The sequence below is a fragment of the Balaenoptera physalus genome (assembly GCF_965194825.1).
Source record: "Balaenoptera physalus genome assembly, chromosome: 1".
NCBI lineage: Eukaryota > Metazoa > Chordata > Mammalia > Artiodactyla > Balaenopteridae > Balaenoptera > Balaenoptera physalus.
Genome location: NC_138882.1, coordinates 170,933,244 through 170,953,431, shown reverse-complemented (window position 1 = coordinate 170,953,431; position 20,188 = coordinate 170,933,244). Strand labels below are relative to the sequence as shown.

Below are 20,188 nucleotides of genomic sequence, written 5' to 3'. Positions count from 1 at the left end.
GAGAGGCCGCGACATTGAGAGGCCCGCGCACCGCGATGAAGAGTGGCCCCCGCTCGCTGCAACTAGAGAAAGCCCTCGCACAGAAACGAAGACCCAACACACCCAAAAATAAATAAATAAATTAATTAATTAAAAAAAAAAAAGATTTGTGCACATTACTGTATCTATTTTATACCTAAAATCCAGGAGGGAAGCTTAGCCCCTCCTCCAAAAGACAAAAGAAATTATGATAGCACTGACCCAGGGACTAACAATATTTTACAGTTTGTGATATGAGATGACAGTTCCCCGGACCCAGCTTGATGGTGAAGTCCCCCAGGGCCAGAAGTCTTTTTTTGATTCTGATCTCTATTGTTCCAAAGCATCTATATTGGGGTTCAGATCTCAGCAGGCCCACAGCATCCAGGACTCAGCGTCTGCTCAGAGCAGCACACTCCAGCCCCTGAGTGTTCAACTCAGCACTTATTTCTGGCATGTCTGCTCTGTGCCAGGCCCTGTGCTGAGAGCTAGGAGTATGAAGACAAATAAAACACCATCCCTGCACTTAAAAGCTGCCAACCAAGAGGTCGGTGCTCCAGGATGAAGGAAGGGTTCTTGCAGCAGTGAACTCATCCATCAGCACATGTAAAATAATAATAGTAACAAACAGCCACCATTTAAAAACTGCCAGGTGCTTTATGTAACAGATTTTTTCCCCTTAATTGCTATTTAAAACCACAACTGCCTGCAGATACTTTTGTCTGTTAGGGGAGTGGCATAATTTTTCTCTGGGTATAGGGATCTTTGTTTAGGAAAATACTTAATAAACTGCTTTGGAATGAAGAATGAAGCTCCCCAGGGCTAGGCAAGACAAAAGAGCTGAATCGCTTTGCAAATTAGAGTGGGGAAGTGTGGCCCTAGGGAGAGGGAGGGAGGTCTGAAAACCTGAGGAGGGGAGACATTAGGAGGCATGGTTCAGGAGATCTATGTTGTTTTTGTTTTCCGACATTCTGTTCCTTAGAGCACCACCCCCTTTGCCTTCCTAACGTCACTCGTTCTTCAGGTTTTGCCTTTTCAAAAATCACTTCCTCATACCACACACAGCCTTCAAAAGGAATGAGGCAAAGCTTGTCCTGACGTGGAAAAAGGCACAGGATACATTGTGAAGTGAGGAAAAGTAAGCAGCAGAGTAGGTGCTTAATAGAATCCCATTTTTTAAAAGGAGTGCCGTATATATGTATTTACACCTGGCTACATAAGCAAAATTCCTGAAAAAGTACTGTATTAACAGCTGTTACTACTAGGGAGCGGAGGGGCGGATAATCAGAAGCTTCTATTTTCAATTTTTCCCCTTTTTACCTTTAAATATTTTATCATGAGATTTTATCCCTTTTTCAAAAGTCTCTTCCTCCAAGCAGCCCTCCCTGATGTCTACGGTAGATCAGGTCCCCGTGGTATCCTGCCCTCCTCTGTTGCGACATTCAGACCTTTGTAATTCCTGCTCCCTACCTCTCCCACCCCTCTACCTCCTGTACCCACTGTGCTCTCCTCAGCTCCAAGATGACAGGGACCAGGGACTCCTAGCAGAGTGCTTGGCATAGCTGTTAACCAAATGAATAAATTCTTCCACCTTCCAAAGAGTTTTCTCCTGCCTGGCTTTGAATCTTCCAGAGAGAGGCAGCCCCACCTGTGTGTGCTGCTCAGGCCCGGCTCACAGTGTTCCAGCTAATTCTCTGCCCCGGGCGGGGTGAGATGCCCTCTTTCTTGTTCTGGAGAGAAGCGTAAAGGCAGCAGCTCTGCCCTCTTCAGTGCGTCAGCCCTGAGGGACACCGAAATGCCTGAGACCAGGACAACCTGTGAGAGGTGTGAGCAGGTGGGGGAGCCAATTACCAGAACGAGCCAGGGCAGCCTGGCTGACCTCGGCAGGAGCAGAGACGGCTTCCCTTGCATCTTCCTTTTCTTTCCAGCAGCAGGGGGAGGAGGAGACGAAGGCCTAATTGCTTTCACCTTGAGAAAAATCTGCTGCTGACCATGTGCAGAGAGAGAATCGCTCAAGTTATACAGCAGGGGCTAGAGATGATATCAGATCAGGAAGGCTGACATTTTCCCTGAGGCCCTCACTAACGACTAAGGGGAAGAGATGTATGTACTGGGCCTACTGCTTCCTCCTTGCTCGGGCCCACCAATCACATGTCAGCCCATCTCCAGCTTTCTTTCTGCCCAGAACCCCACAGGGAAATCTCCATGTCTGCCTCCTCGCCCCGCAGGCTGCTGTCACTAAGTTGTTGCCTTCACTAGGTTTTGCCCAGGCCAGAGCGAAGGTTCTGGGAGAGAATTTAGCTGTCTCACAGGCCCTGACTGCCGAGTGGACGCCTCTATCGACCCAGCCAGCCTGTTCCCACCAAGGTCAGACAGGAAAAGTGGATGTTGGCTGCTGCAACAGCCAGGGAGTGGCACTGGCCAGCCACAAATGCCTGATTCTGCTGGAACACTTCTAACAATTAAAGCAAAGGATGAACTCTCAAGGCTTTCTCCATCCCTGATGAAAGGCAAATTCAAAAGCCACACACTGTCCTCAACCCCTGGGTTGAAGCAAGGAATGTGATAAAGAGAAAGCACTGCAACTCAGTAGAGCAGTCTTGAAGTTATACTGATGCTATACAGGGAAACTGCCACCAGAAGTTCAGCATTCGAGCCACTGAAAATCACTCAGGAAGTATGTGATACTGTATGTGATACAATTAATGACATAAAACTTAAGCGAACTAGCTGGTCACCTATTGGGTCCCGAGTAGAAGTTGCCTTTAAGAAATTCTTGAGGACTTCCCTGGTGGCGCAGTGGTTAAGAATCCGCCTGCCAATGCAGAGGACACAGGTTCGAGCCCTGGTCCGGGAAGATCCCACATGCTGCAGAGCAACTAAGCCCGTGCACCACAACTACTGAGCCTGCGCTCTAGAGCCCGCGTGCCACAACTACTGAAGCCCACATGCCTAGAGCCCCTGCTCCGCAACAAAAGAAGCCACCGCAATGAGAAGCCTGCACACCGCAAGGGAAGAGTAGCCCCAGCTCGCTGCAACTAGAGAAAGCCTGCACGCAGCAACAAAGACCCAATGACGAAGACCCGATACAGCCAAAAATAAATAAGTAAATAACTTAAAAAAAAAAAAAAGAAATTCTTGAGAGGCAATAGAAGCCCACAGCTTCATATATAGGCCACTTCAACCGCTTTCTAGCTGTGTGACTTTGGTCATGCCACTTAACCTCTCTGAGTTTCAATTTCCCCACCTGTAAAATAGAATTAATAACACCTACTTCAAAGGGTGTCACAAAATAATATACATAAACTATCTAGCACAGTATTTAGTGCCCCAAAAGTGCTCACTAAATGGTAGATGTTCACATTATTGTCGTGGAGCCATCAGTGCACACTCCAGCACAGACATTGGTGAGGTGGAAAGTGGGGAGGCCTTTAGGACCACGCAGACCTGGTTTGAGATCCTAGTTCCATTACTTCTATTGTGTGGCCTTGAGAGAGTTAATTCACTTCTTTGAACTTCAGTCTCCCTCTCTAAGAAAACATTAATAATACCGACCTTGTCAATGGGATGGATAGAGCCCAGCCATCACCTGAGCCTGAGCACCTAGAAGGTGCTTAGGGAATGTTAGCTGCATGGGTACAGAAGAATCATCACCCTCTTTCCAGCATCCTCCACATAGTCTGTTTGGTAGTTTTTACTGAGAGACAAAAGCCTGCTCGAAGTGACTTACTTTGTGGCAGCATATTGATTTTATCAAAGCCAGTGGTCTCTTTCCTGTTGATTCTTTTTTTTTTTTTTTTTGGCTGCGTTGGGTCTTCGTTGCTGTGCGTGGGCTTTCTCTAGTTGCGGTGAGCAGAGGCTACTCTTCATTGCGGTGCACGGGGTTCTCGTTGCGGTGGCTTCTCTTATTGCAGAGCACAGGCTCTAGGCACTCAGGTTTCAGTAGTTGTGGCACGCGGGCTCTAGATCGCAGGCTCAGTAGTTGTGGCGCACAGGCTTAGTTGCTCCGTGGCATGTGGGATCTTCCCGGACCAGGGATCGAGCCCATGTCCCCTGCATTGTCAGGTGGATTCCCAAGCACTGCACCACCAGGGAAATCCCCTGTTGATTCTTCTAGCCATCTCTATACTATTTGACCCTGGTGATCACTTCTGAATTTTTTGAGACCGCCTCCCTGTCCCCCATGGTTTTCTTGACTCTGATCCCCTGATCCTTCTCTCTTTCTCTCTCCCTCTCTCTCCTTCTTCCCAGGCTCTTTAACCTCTTTGGCTTACTCCTTACTCTTCTGACCTTTCGTCTCCACATTCTCCGCAGTTATCATTTTCTCAGAGTTTCCTCTGATGTTGGTGTGGTGGTGGTGACGGAGAGCTACCTGTCTGAGGAGTTGGTCGATGCCTGCTGAGACACCTGTCTATGCCTTCAACTTACACCGGAGGGCAGAGTTGGTATCTCGAACATCCTCCTAGATGGCACAGCATAGTGTCATAATGATTTGGAGTTGGACAGGCGTGTTCAAATCCTAACACGTCACTTTCCCACTGGTTGCAAGACCAACCTCTCCCAGTCTCACTTCCTCATCTGAATAACAGCAGTCATAATGGCCTCATAGATTTGTTGTGAAGATTAAATGATAATGTATGCAAATAACCCTGCACAGTGCCTGGCACCGAGTCTAATTCAATAAAAGGTAGAGATTATTATAGTTCCTGGCACCCTTCAGCCTTAGCATTAGTTATGCATCCCTGCTCATTTGCATAGTCAAATAGTCATTTACATAGACTGTGATATTTTACTATAGGTATATCTGCTTTCAAAACAGCTCTCTTTTCCAACTTCCCATTTTTATAAATGGCACCACTGTTCCAATGCTCCCAGGCTCAAACCTTGGCAGTGTACTCGGCTTTTCCTACTCTTTCATGGGCCAAACCCGTTGGCACTTAACCATGGGCTGTCGCTAACTGTTCTGAGACTGTCTTAATTCCCCAGTGGGACTGTAAATGCTTTGAGAGCAGGAACTCTGACTTATACTGCCTTGGTACCTATTACACTGGCATAGAGCAGGAACACAATATATATTTGTTTTCTGACAAGATGCTATCAACAAATTAATTTACAGGGGCAGGTGTGAAGGAGGTACTACGCCAATCTGAAACAAGGATCAGATATTTTGTAATTATATTTTATCCTCTCCCCTTTCTCTACTCCATGAATTCCTCCTACTCATTCTTTAAGCCCAAATCAATATCCTCCTTGTTGAGATCGGCCATAAACATTATTTCCTTTCTTTCTTTCACTTATACTACTTATTTAATTGCATAGAGTTTTAACCAATTTTTTTTTTTTTTTTTTTTTTAATTTATTTATTTATTTTTAGCTGTGTTGGGTCTTCGTTTCTGTGCGAGGGCTTTCTCTAGTTCTGGCGAGCGGGGGCACTCTTCATCGCGGTGCGCGGGCCTCTCACTATCGAGGCCTCTCTTTGTTGCGGAGCACAGGTTCCAGACGCGCAGGCTCAGTAGTTGTGGCTCACGGGCCCAGTTGCTCTGCAGCATGTGGGATCTTCCCAGACCAGGGCTCGAACCCGTGTCCCCTGCATTGGCAGGCAGATTCTCAACCACTGCGCCACCAGGGAAGCCCTAACCAATTTTTTAATTAAAAATTGAAAACACTGGAGTTCCCTGGCAGTCCAGTGGTTAGGACTCGGCGCTTTCACTGCCATGGCCCAAGCTCAATCCATGGTCAGGGAACAAAGATCCCGCAAGCCACGCGGCGTGGCCAGAAAAAAAAATAAAAACCTGAAAACGATATAGAAAGGTGTAAAGTGATGATGAAATTTTTTTCTCTTTGTTCCACTTCTCAAAGGTAACAATTGGAAATTGGTGGGTATCCCTCCAGATCTTTTTCTGTTGTATTAGGAATTGATACCCTATACTATGACAGAATGCAAAATAAAATTTTAAAAATAATTGTATTTCTCTGAGATTTTACATGCCCCCAAATGGCCATTTTCTAGGCCAGGGGGAGGGGGATTAAAATAAATCCAAGTTGTGAAATAAATGAGTAAACTTCAAATCTGTTCCATAGCGCTTTGACACCTCTCTTAGAGAGTACCTATCACACTGCAGTTTGTGAACACCTCTGCCTCCCAGCTAGCTTGTATACTAGAGCAGCAACTGGCATTAATTTTGATATTCCCTGGACTTCCCTGGTGGTACAGTGGTTAAGAATCCGTCTGCCAACGCAGGGGACACAGGTTCGAGCCCTGGTCCGGGAAGATCCCACATGCCGCGGTGCAACAAAGCCCGTGTGCCACAACTACTGAGCCCACACACCTAGAGCTGGTGCTCCACAACAAGAGAAGCCACCGCGATGAGAAGCCCGTGCACCGCAACGAAGAGTAGCCCCCACTTGCCACAACTGAGAAAGCCAGCACGCAGCAATGAAGACCCAACACAGCCAAAAATAAATAAATTTATTAAAAAAAATTTTTTTTACATTCCCAACACCTAATTTGCACATAGTAAGTACTCAATAAATGTTTAGTAAAGAATGACTTAGGGACTTCCCTGGTGGTCCAGTGGGTAAGAATCTGTGCTCCCAATGCAGGGGACCCAGGTTCGATCCCTGGTCAGGGAGCTAGATCCCACATGCAGGCCACAACTAAGAGTTCGCATGCTGCAAGGAAGATCTGCGTGCCACAACTAAGACCCAGCGTGGCCAAAATAGATAGATAGATAAATAAATATTTTTAAAACTTTAAGAAAGAAAATGCAATTGCTTAACATGAGCTTTATCACAGCAACTTAATATTATAATAGTTTGAGAACAAATTAATTCGTTTAGGTCAACTTAATGGTACAAAGAAATTCTGTTTTTATGTGTTGTAAATGTTTTTGGTAGGCATTGTATTGACGCCATTGTAGAATCACCAAAGTCAGTATAATTACACCTAGTTTTATAGAACTAGAGGCCAAAATTTACCAATTTACATAATTTTAGGAGTTTATGGTTGTATCATTTTCTTTAAATTCCTAAATTGGTCACATCTATGGTGTAGTGCTTAAAAATTTGGGCTCTCAAAAGAACAGAACTGGAGGAATCACACTCCCTAGCTTGAGAGTATACTACAAATCTACAGTAATCAAAACAGTATGGTACTGGCACAAAAACAGACACATAGATCAGTGGAACAGAATAAAGAGCCCAGAAATAAACCCACGCACTAATGGTCAATTAATCTATGACAAAGGAGGCAAGAATATACAATGGAGAAAAGACAGTCTCTTCAATAAGTGGTGCTGGGAAAACTGGAGAGCTACATGAAAAGAATGAAATTAGAACATTCTCTAACACCATATATAAAAATAAAGTCAAAATGGATTAAAGACCTAAATATAAGACTGGAAACCGTAAAACTCCTAGAGGAAAACATAGGCAGAACTCTCTTTGACATAAATCATAGCAATATTTTTTTGATCTATCTCCTAAAAGCAAAGGAAATAAAAGCAAAAATAAACAAATAGGACCTAATTAAAGTGAAAAGCTTTTGCATAGCAAAGGAGATCATCAACAAAACAAAAAGACAACCTACTAAATGGGAGAAAATATTTGCAAATGATATGACTGATAAGTGGTTAATATCCAACATATATAAACAGCTCACATAAGTCAACATCAAAAAAAAAAAAACAACCTGATTAAAAAATAGGCAGAAGACCTGAATAGCCATTATTTCAAAGATGAAATACAGATGGCCAACAGGCACATGAAAAAATGCTTAACATGGCTAATCGTCAAGGAAAAGTAAATCAAAACCACAATGAGATGTCACCTCACACCTGTCAGAATGGCCTATCATCAAAAAGCCTACAAATAACAAAATGTTGGCGAGGATTTGGAGAAAGGGAACCCTCACACACTGTTGGTACGAATGTAAATTGGTGTAGCCACTGTGGAAAACAGAATGGAGGTTTCTCAAAAAACTAAAAATAGAACTACCATATGACCCAGGAATTCCACTCCTGGGTATATGTCTGTAAAAAACAAAAACACTAACTCAAAAAGATATATGTACCCCACTGTTCATAGCAGCATTATTTACAATTGCCAAGATATGGAAGTAATCTAAGTGTCCATCAACAGAAGAGTGGATAAAGAAGATATATAGATATAGATATAGATATACAGAATGGAATATTACTCTGCCATAAAAAAGTAAAATCTTGCCAATTTCAACCACATGGGTGGACCTCGAGGGTAGTATACTTAGTAAAATAAGTCAGACAGAGAAAGACAAATACTGTATGTTTCACTCATATGTGGATTCAAAAATAAAACAAACAAATGAATATAACAAAACAGAAACAGACTCACAGATGTAGAGAATAAACTAGTGGTTACCAGTGGGAAGAGGAAAGGGAGGAGGGGCAAGATAGGGGTAGGGGATTAAGATGTACAAACTATTATGTATAAAATAAATAAGCTACAAGGATAAGAGAATGGACTTGAGGACATAGGGAGGGGAAGGGTAAGTTGGGACAAAGTGAGAAAGTAGCATTGACATATATACACTACCAAATGCAAAATAGATAGCTAGTGGGAAGCAGCTGCATAGCACAGGGAGATCAGCTCGGGCCTTTGTGACCACCTAGAGGGGTGGGATAGGGAGGGAGGGAGGGAGACGCAAGAGGTAAGTGATATGGGGATATATGTATACATATAGCTGATTCACTTTGTTATACAGCAGAAACTAACACAACATTGTAAAGCAATTATACTCCAATAAAGATGTTAAGAAAAAATATAAGCTACAAGGATATATTGTTCAACACAAGGAATTTAGCCAACATTCTATAATAACTATAAATGGAGTATAACATTTAAAAATTGTCCAAGCTGCTCTGCACGGCCAAAAAGAAAAAAGAGAACAAAAGAAAAAGAAAAATTGTAGGGAATTCCCTGGTGGTCCAGTGGTTAGGACTCCACACTTTCACTGCTGAGGGCATGGCTTCAATTCCTGGTCAGAGAACTAAGATCCCACAAGCCGTACGGCATGGCCAAAATAAATAAATAAATAAATAATTAAAAATAAAAATTGTGAATCACTATATTGTACACTTGTAACATATAATATTGTACAGCAACTATACTTCAATAAAAAATAGATTAATTAATTTTATTTTTTAATTCTTTTAAAAATAAATTTATTTTGAAAAATAAATAAATTTATTTATTTATCTTTGGTTGCGTTGGGTCTTTGTTGCTGCGCGTGGGCTTTCTCTAGTTGTGGTGAGCAGGGGCTACTCTTTGTTGTGGTGCACAGGCTTCTCAGCGCGGTCGCTTCTCTTGTTGCAGAGCACGGGCTCTAGGCCCGTGGGTTTCAGTAGTTGTGGTGCGTGGGCTCAGTAGTTGTGACTCACGGTCTCTAGAGTGCAGGCTCAGTAGTTGTGGCACATGTGGCTTAGTTGCTCCGCGGCATGTGAGATCCTCCCGGACCACAAACCCGTGTCTCCTGCATTGGCAGGCAGATTCCCAACCACTGTGCCACCCAGGAAGCCCAGATTAATTCATTTTAAAAGAATTTGGGCTCTCGAGTCAGACTGCCTGGGTTCAAATCCCTGGTGACCTTGAGCAAGTGACTTAACTTCCCTGCACTTTTATTCTTTCAACAACAAAATAGGAATGACAGTACCAGCATCATAGGACTATTGTGAGAAATAAACTGAACACATGTAGATGTTGGCTATTATTATTTCTGTGATTCCAAGTTCCTAGGTCCTAGTAAAGAACAGCCCGTTCTATCAAAAAAGGTATCTGAAAGTGCCCTAGTGAGCTTGTCTCAGAAAAAAAGTCTGATTATACTGGCAGTGAACCATTATCCCAAGAAATGCAGACCAACTGTGCCAATAAGGAATCATTTTATGCACAACTACCCTAGAGGTTAGGGACAAACCTAATGAGTCAGTTTATTGGAGCACAGAATCAACTGACTGGTCCCATCCCTTGATAAGCTGGATTTGTCAAGTGTCCTGTAAAAAGCTTTAAGCAGGCCCTAAGTCTCTTTGCCACACTGCACACCCCAAGGCTATGGCCTCACAGATGATAGGATTTAAGTGGTCTCAGGCAGTTTCCTGGCTAGGTCTTTTCCATTACTCAGAGAGTAATGATTTTTCCCTCCTCTGTTCCTTTTCATCTAGTTAGGGATAACCAGAGGTGTTCAACAAGAATGCTTTGTGTTTTTCAACACTGAGTATATCAGGTTCAAAGTTACAGCTCAACAGATTATTATTAAGACTGACGATATCAGGAAGAGAAGCAATTGAGGGTTGGACAGTCCCCTGAAAAATGTCATTCTGCTGCTGGAAAACCTTTGAAAGTCTTTCCTATGCAAACTCAAAAGGTTTACATTTTAAAAAACACAAAACTTAAGGCTGATTTCTTTTTTTACAGGATGTATACCTCTAAGACCCAGCCATGCTGAACTCCTTGTGGGTCCTCAATTTCACCAAGTTCTTGCTCCCCTCCAAGCCCCCTTAAGGCCTGGGATGCTCTTCTCCAGCCCTTCCCATGACCAATTCCTGAGGCCCTTCAAGTTCAGCTTAAATGGCACCTCCTCCAGGAAGCATTTTTTAAGCCCTCAGATTGGGGACCCTCCTCTGTACTTTCACAGCACCTTGAACCTTACTCCTATTCTAACATTTACTATACCGATAAGCAACTGCCAGTTTACTTGTCTGTATCTCCCACTGTTGTCAGCAACCCAAGAACAGGAACCCACATCTTATTCACTATTATATCCCTAGCAACATGCACAATTCCTGGCACATAGGAGATGGTCAAGAATTATTCATTGACCCTGACTTCAAACTATACTACAAAGCTACAGTAATCAAAACAGTATGGTACTGGCACAAAAACAGACACATAGATCAGTGGAACAGAATAGAGAGTCAAGAAATGAACCCACACTTATATGGGCAATTAATTTATGAGAAAGGAAGCAAGAATATACAATGGGGAAAAGATAGCCTCTTCAATAAGTGGTGTTGGGAGAACTGGACAGCTATATGCAAAAGAATCAAAGTGGTCTACTCTCTCATACCATACACAAAAATAAATTCAAAATGGATTAAAGACTTAAATGTAAGACATGAAACCATAAAGCTTCTGGAAGAGAACATAGGCAGTAAGTTGTTTGACATCAGTCTTAGTAATATTTTTTTGGATAAGTCTCCTCAGGCAAGGAAAACAACAGCAAAAATAAACAAATGGGACTACATCAAACTGAAAGGCTTTTGCACAGCAAAGGAAACTATCAACAAAATGAAAAGGCCACCTACTGAATGGGAAAAGATATTTGCAAATGATGTATCTGATAAGGGGTTAATATCCAAAATATACAAATAATTCATACAACTCAACATCAAATAAACAAATAACCCAATTTAAAAATGGTCAGAGGACCTGTTTCCAAAGAAAACATACAGATGGTCAACAAGCATATGAAAAGATGCTCAACATCACTAATCATCAGGGAAATGCAAATCAAAACCGTAATGAGATATCACCTCACACCTGTCACAATGGCTATTATCCAAAAGACAACATATAGGGAATTCCCTGGCTGTCCAGTGGTTAGGGCTCGGCACTTTCACTGCCAGGGCCCAGGTTCAATCTCTGGTCAGGGAACTAAGATCCAGTAAGCCTCACGGCGCAGCCAAAAAAAAAAGACAACACATAATAAGTGTTGGCGAGGATGTGAAAAAAAGGGAACGCTCATGCACTGTTGGTAGGAATGTAAATTGGTGCAGCCACTATGGAAACAGTTTGGAGATTCCTCAAAAAAATTAAAAATAGAACTACCATCTAATCCAGCAATTGCACTCCTGGGTATTTATCTGATGAATACAAAAACACTAATTAGAAAAGAAATATGCACCCCTATGTTCATTGCAGCATTCTTTACAATAGCCAAGATATGGAAGCAGCCTAGGTGCCCATCAATAGGTGAATGGATAAATGAATGGATAAAGAAGATGTGCCATATATATACATATATAATGGAATATTACTCAGCCATAAAAGAGAATGAAGTCTTGCCACTTCAACAACATGGATGGACCTAGAGGATATTATGCTAAGTGAAATAAGTCAGACAGAGAAAGACAAATACTGTATGATTTCACATATATGTGGAATCTAAAAAACAAAACAAATGAACAAACATAACAAAACAGAAACAGAGTAAGAGACACAGAGTACAAATGGGTGGTTGCCAGAGGGGAAGGGGGATAGAGGGAGGAAAGAAATAGGTGAGGGAGATTAAGAGGTACAAACTTCCAGTTGCAAAATAAATGAGTCATGGTTATGAAATGTATAGTGTGGGGAATATAGTCAATAACTATATAATATCTTTATATGGTGACATATCTTAACTAGACTTATGGTGATCATTTTGAAGTGTATAGAAATATCAGGGGAGTTCCCTGGCGGTCCAGTGGTTAGGACTCGGCACATTCACTGACATGGCCTGGGTTCAATGCCTGGTTGGGGAACTAGGATCCTGCAAGCCACATGGTGCAGCCAAAAAGAAAAACTCAAATCACTATGTTGTGTAACAGGAACTGACATAGTGTTGTAGGTCAATTATACTTCAAAAGCAAACAAACAAACAAACAAACTCATAGAAAAAGAGATCAGATTTGTGGTTACCAGAGGTGGGGAGTGGGGGCAGAGGGAATTGAATGATGGCAGTCAAAAGGTACAAACTTGCAGTTATAAGATAAAGAAGTACTAGGGATGTAATGTACAACATGATAAATATAATTAACACTGCTGTATGTTACATATGAAAGTTCTTAAGAGAGTAAATCCTACAAGTTCTCATCACAAGGAAAAATTTTTTTCTATTTCTTTAATTTTGTATCTATATGAGATGATGTTCACTAAACTTCTGTGATAATCACTTCCTGATGTATATAAGTCAAATCATTATGTTATATACCTTAAACTTATACAGTGCCATATGTCAATTTTGTCTCAATAAATCTGGAAGAAAAAATAACAATAAAACACAGGTTAATTTCTGTACTAAATAAACAAATATTTGTTGAGTATTTACTGTAATAGCCTTTTCATTGGTCTTTGTGCTTCTGTTCTTCCAGAGAACAGAAGCCAGAGAAAACTCCTTACTGCAACCTACATGGCCATACTGGATTCTGATCCTCCCTACCCCACCCACTTCACTCCTATAGCTACCCCCTGTGCTCACTTATTCTCCAGCCATTTGGCCCTTGTTCTATTCCTAGAATTCACTCAACCAGTTCCTGCCTCAGGGCCCCTGCACTTGCTGTTCCTTTTTTTCCAGAGCAAGTTTCCTTCAGCACGGGCCATGACTGGCTCCTTCTCCCTCATCAGGACCCCCTCAGAGAGACCTTCCGGGACTATCCCACCTAAAGTATACAACCCCCAGTCACTCTATCACAGTATCTTGCTTTACTGTCTTTCTGAAACTTCTTTCAACCCTGTTAGTTTGCTTGGTGATTATTCATCTCCCTTATTTAGAAAGCAGCACAAAAGCGGGGACCCTGTCTATCTTGCTCACCACTTACCTCGACACTCAGAACAACACTTGGCATCTGTTAAGTAGGTATTTAATGAATACTTACTGAATGAATGCATGCATGCGTGAATAAGACAAGTGCTGTTCTTGAAGTAGACGCTTTGGGTGGGTGTGTTCTGACAGTGCCATCATCCGTCAAAAGTATTTGAGGATCACTTTAAAAGTTACACAAATAAATCAGATTCACTACTCTGTAGTCACACTCAATTCTTTACTTGAAATTTTTCTCCCAATTTGATTACTACCTTATTTACTAACTTTGGCTCTGAATTACCTGTTTCCCCAAATTAAATTCACCCTCAAGAATAAAAATTTGGGGACTTCCCTGGTGGTCCAGTGCTTAAGAATCCGCCTTCCAATGCAGGGGACACGGGTTCGATCCCTGGTCAAGGAACTAAGATCCCGCAGGCTGCGGGGCAACTAAGCCTGTGCGCTGCAACTACTGAGCTCGCGCACTCTGGAGCCTGCGCGCCATAACTAGAGAGAAGCCCTCGTGCCGCAACGAAGAGCCCACACACCGCAGTGAAAGATCCCACATGCTGCAATGAAGATCCCTCATGCTGCAGCTAAGACCTGACACAGCCAAATAAATAAATAATTTTTTTTAAAGTTCAAAAAAAAAAAAACTTGTCAGCTTTAATGTTAAATGCTATTCATGCTACTGCATAAATTGCATATGTGTTAATTCAAAGAGTCAACTATAAATTCATGAACACAACGACAACAAATTGTCAGCTTTGATAATAGTCAGAAGAATGGGCTTTAGGCTCTGAAAGCAGCTTGAAAAGCAGAACCTCTGATTTCAACATGTAATTTCTGGAGTGTTATGCTGATTTAAAATGATTACCTTATTTTACGGTGAAACCTCATACAGTGGGACAATGGTGTTTTCACCTCTGGATTTGTTTCTTGTTTTAGTTATTTTGAAATAGTTCCATTTTAAAGAATTCAATTTCTAGACAACAACCCAATGGTATTTAGATTAAAAAACAACTTGGGGGGTCAAAACAGTTTGCTCTCTTCTCTTCTATAAAAATCATTCCGACCCAACACTTCCCTATCCCTCACACATCTCATGCATTCTCACCAGTTCTTCCTGTTCTTCCTTCTGACTAGAATGGACTTTCTATGCTCCAACCCAAGTCCAAGAAAAATTTTATTATTCCTTCCAGGCCCAGCCCAAATGTTTCCCTTAAGAGCTCCCATCCTTCAGAATTAATTCCATCATCCACTGATCTCCCAAACCACCTAGGTGTAAACTGTATGAGGGCAGAGGCCGTGTCTGTTTTCTTCATGACTATATTCCCAGCACCTAGCACATTATCTGGCACATGGTAGGGGCTCAAAATATATTTGCTGAATGAATGAATGCTTTCTATTCTATTATATAGCACTATTTAGTTATTTAAATGTCTTCCTCCACAAGACTGTCAATTTCCTCTGTACTAAGGACCATGGTCTTATCTATCTTATATCTCTCTGAGACATGGAGAGGACAAGGGCGGGCCCAGAAGAAGGTAGCTTTTATCTTGCTAAACCTCTAAAGTTTCCATTCATTTACTCTCAGACCAGCCAGGATCACAGTGGATTTCCTGTTTTGTTTTTATCTTCTCTTTGGTCTAAACAAAGCTTCTGATGGTGGAAGAAGGGCCCTAGGATCTGAAGCTTATTCCCCTCCCCCACCCCAAGCCTGAGCTCAGCTGACTGAGTCCAGATGTAGGGTCCCTTGGGCCTAGGTGTCTCCAAGTTGAATATGAACTCCCTTTGTTCCCTGAGTTCCTCCCGCTGCCATTGCCCTTCCCCCACCCGCTCAACACTCTCCAATCTCTTCTTCCATTCCCCCTACCAGAATGATCCCTCTAGAGCTGGGTCACTAACTCAAATGCTTAGAGAGTCAGGCTGGTAGAAAAAAATGCCTGGGAAGTTAGAGGCAGTGCCTTCTAAGGTGGAAGCTAATTATTGTTTGCAGGAGTACAAACCCAGTGTTCTAGAACAGCTGATGTTTTGAGAAAAACTAGAAATGCAGAATTTTAAAAAATATGTGAAATCTCCCAATGTATAAGTACTGGCAACTCTTTCAATTTTTTTTTAATTAGGCAAGCCAATTAAAACATATGCACAGGCCAGATATGGGCTGTGAGCCACTGGTTTCCTTCTCTGCTCTACATCTCTGACCATGTGATCTTGATGCTCCCCCTGGGCATTCTAGCCCCTTACTTGACCATCAAGACATGGACTACCTTTGGGGCCTGAAAAATCTCCTGCCATTTTCCACGCACCTCCCTCCACCCCCAGTCTAGATCATACCATGTGACTTGCCATTCCAGGGCGCCATGCCAAGCTTTGTAATGCTTTCATGTCTCTGCATGTGTTGTTCCTATTTCTATTCACTGAGCCAACAACTCTTTGTTGATCAGCCAGTCCAGCCAATCTAATATGTGCTGGTTGCTGGGGACATAACCATCAGCACCGCAGGCAAAGTTCCTGCCCTCATGGGGCTTACATTCAAGTGGCAGAGGTAGATGTTACTCGAATAATCACATGAAGAAGTAAACTTCAAATGTGCTAAGTGTTAGGAATGAGCCCTGAGAACATATCACAACGAGAGCTAAGCTGACTTGCCCTGGGGATCTGGGAAGGCTTCCCTGAAGAAATGTCATTTTTAGAAGTCTGAAGGATGTGTAGGAATTACAGCATCTATGGAAAAGAGGTGGAGCAGGGAGGGACTGGAGTGGGGGGAGGGGAGCCATGATTGGAGTTTTAGGAGAAGAAACCAGACAGCGTGCAGTCCGGGGGAGGCAGGAGTCTCGCTTGTTTGAGGAACTGAAAAAGGCCAGGGTTGCCAAGCAAAGGAACTGAGGAGAATGGCATGAGATGAAGCAGGAAAGCCAGGCAGGGCTCACCATGCGGGCAGGGCTGGGTCAGACATGGTAAGGGTTTTGGTTTTTATCCTAGGAGCAATATGAAGCCACTGAAGAGGTTTAAGGGTATGTGTGCATGAGAGAGAGAGACAGACACACAGACATGATCAGATTTGCATTTTGAAAACATTATGCTGGCTTCTGGGTGGAGAATAGAGAAGAGGGGCAGGAGCAGGAGAAGTTGGGGACCAGTTCAGAGGTTGCAGAAGTTCAGGTGAGGCATTATGGCACCTCAGATGGAGGCACAGGTAGTGGAGACAGAGAAACACCGATGGACACCATTTATGAAGTAAACAACAATAGGATTCAGGCATGGATTGTATAGGGTAGGCATAGAGCGGTGACGCAGCAGAAAGAGGTTAAGGATGACTCCCAGATTTCTGGCTGTGTGGTAAGTTGGGGGTGTTGTTCCCTAAAACAGGGAACAGTGGAGGAGAAGCAGGTCGGTGGTGAAGGCAACGGGGAGAATGAGAGTTTAATTATTTAGCAGGTATTTACTTGGTCAACACACATTTATCAAATGCCTGCTTTGTGCCAGCCTCTGTCTATAAAAAGAAAGAAGTGGTTCCGGCACACAAGCTGCTCTGGTTGGCAGGTCAGGAAGAAAAAAAGTTATTATAATCCAAATACCACGCAGGCCTCATAACCCTGTGGACTCAAACAAAGCCACATGAGCACTAATCATCCCAAGTTCCTGTTGTTGCCCCTGCAAATTTCCCTTCAAGTATTTTTGGGACATTTCTAGAGACTTTTCACACGTGACTGTGTGACTAAGCTGTGGGGCCAAGTCATTGGGCACATCAGCGCTGCTCTGACCCCCTTTGTCTCTGCCCACTGCCCCTACCAAGGGTGCCTTCTGTGGGAACGCTAAGAACACCCCTGGACTAGAGTGAGGCAAGCAAGGAGATGGCCCTGAAAGTGGATGCCTCCTTAAGTGTTGCTGGCCCTGATGCTCTCGAGGTGCTGGAGCAGGACTGGGTCTAGCTGAAGGATTTAATTTCTCAAGTCATCTGAGCCCTGAAGCAGCACTGCTCGTGGCAGAAGTTGGAGTTCTACTGGGGACATGTTGAATTTGATGGGTCTCTGAGACATTGAAATGGGGATGTAACAGGGCTGCAATTGGCTATCTGGATTTGGAACTCAGAAGTTTGGGTTAGAGATCTACATTCCAGATCATGGAGGAGGGAGAACAGGCACGGGACCTAGCTCTGTTGAACTCCCAACATTTAAATGCCCTGCCCCCACTCCACCTGGCATCTTCCCCCAAAATCCAACTTCCCTCATTTATGTTGGCAGTTGACCAGTCACTCCTTCTGGTGCATTCCTTCAGCTCTTTGTACAGTCCTCTGTGATAACACTTTTCACACTACTAACTCTTGATTTATATATTTGTTCCCTTCACTCTACAGTGAGCTCCTTGAGGGCATGGACTCTCTTATTCAATGTTGACCCTCATGCCATTTTCATCTACCACACTGGCAAAGACTAAAACTATGGGCAGGGAATAAAGAAGAGGTGGTACACGTACACAGTGGAATGATACAAATGAACTTATTTACAAAACAGAAACAGACTCAACAGACTTAGAGAATGAACTTTTGGTTACCAGTTACCGGTGGGGGGGGGGTTTGGGGGGAAGGGAGGTGGTGGGAAGGGATAGACTGGGAGTTTGGGATTGACATGCACACACTGCTGTATTTAAAATAAAATGCCTTTCCGTGAAAAAATAAAATAAAATCAGGTTAAAAAAAATAAAACTATAGGAAGAGAGTACCCAGAATTGATTGAGGAGGTACGAGAAGAGGATGCTGCTTATCCTGCTGCTTGGCACAGTCTTTCTGTGTCATTTCTAGGAATTTATCCCATAGATATATTGATGTTAATGCACAAAGATGTCCTGTAGGGTGAGGCTCATTGCAGCATCATTTGCAATACTGAAAAGCTGGAATCAACCTATATTTCTATCGGAAGGGAACGGATTGAGAAGTACTTGGTGGAATAATATGCTACCATGAAAAATGAAGTAGAGAGGACTTCCCTGGTGGCACAGTGGTTAAGGATCCCCCTGCCAATGCAGGGAACATGGGTTCGATCCCTGGTCGGGGAAGAGTCCACACGTCGCGGAGCAACTAAGCCCATGCACCTCAACTACTGAGCCTGCGCTCTAGAGCTTGAGAGCCATAACTACTGAGCCCACGTGCCACAACTACTGAAGCCCGTGCGCCAAGAACCCGTGCTCCGCAACAAGAGAAGGCACCGCAGTGAGAAGCCCGCGCACCGCAACGAAGAGTAGCCCCTGCTCTCCACAACTAGAGAAAGCCTGCACCCAGCAACGAAGATCCAATGCAGCCAAAAGTAAATAAATTAAATAAATTAATTAAAAAACATATTTTCCATGTCTCTATTTGACTTATTTTTTTTAATGTTATTTATTTTTGGTTGCATTGGGTCTTCGTTGTTGCGCAGGGTCTTTCTCTAGTTGGAGTGAGCGGGGGCTACTCTGTTGCCTTGGCGGGCTTCTCATTGCGGTGGCTTCTTTTGCTGTGGAGCACGGGCTCTAGAGTGCAGGCTCAGTAGTTGTGGCGCACGGGCTTAGTTGCTCCGCGGCATGTGGGATCTTCCCAGACCAGGGCTCGAACTCGTGTCCCCTGCATTGGCAGGCGGATTCCTAACCACTGCGCCACCAGGGAAGCCCGAAAAAATATATATATATTTTAATGTAGTGGATTTATAAATAACGACAAGGGAAGGCCACCAGAATATTTCATTTAAAAACTGGTGATCCGGGGCTTCCCTGGTGGCGCAGTGGTTAAGAATCCGCCTGCCAATGCAGGGGACACAGGTTCAAGCCCTGGTCCGGGAAGATCCCACATGCCATGGAGCAACTAAGCCCGTGCGCCACAACTACTGAGCCTGCACTCTAGAGCCCGCGTGCCACAGCTACTGAAGTCTGCACACCTAGAACCCATGCTCTGCAACAAGAGAAGCCAACGCAGTGAGAAGCCCGTGCACCACAACGAAGAGTAGCCCCTGCTCGCCGCAACTAGAGAAAGCCCGCGCGCAGCAACAAAGACCCAATGCAGCCAAAAATAAATAAACAAACAAACAAACAAACAAACAAACCCAAAAAACTGGTGATCCAGTGGTTAAGAATCCGCCTTCCAATGAAGAGGACGCGGTTTCAATCCCTGGTTGGGGAACTAAGATGCCACATGCCTCGGGGCAACTAAGCCCGCTCCTGGCAACTACTGAGCCCACGTGCCACAACTAGAGAGAAGCCCCGCATGCCTCAACGAAGATCCCGCGTGCCGCAACTAAGACCTGACGCAGCCAAAATAAATAAATTTTTTTTAAAAAGTCAAAACCTGTTTGTAGAGTATGCTGCAGTTTGTGTTTAAAACAAAAAAAGACAGACTTGCATATACAATAGATGCAATAAAAATGTCTGGAAGGCAGGCTACACAAGCAACCATTGAATAGTGTCTTTAGAGAAGGGAAGTCAAGTGAATCGGTCAGGATTTAAGGGGAATTTTACTTTTCACTTTACGCTTTTTTTATAGTTAGATTTTTCTTAAAACTAGAAGCATGTATCTTTTATAATAAAATGTACTATTTGATATTTATAATCTGC

General features: G+C 43.3%; 1 long non-coding RNA gene across 2 annotated transcripts in view; it reads left to right on the top strand.

Moving 5' to 3' along the window:
• The window catches only part of LOC309637453, a 34,381-nt gene extending 22,559 nt beyond the window's left edge, over positions 1-11,822 (top strand). For both annotated transcript variants that reach the window (XR_014250551.1, XR_014250552.1), the window contains exon 2: positions 11,254-11,822. This is a non-coding gene — a long non-coding RNA (uncharacterized lncRNA). The remainder of the gene's footprint in view (positions 1-11,253) is intronic.
• Positions 11,823-20,188: the final 8,366 nt, after the last annotated feature.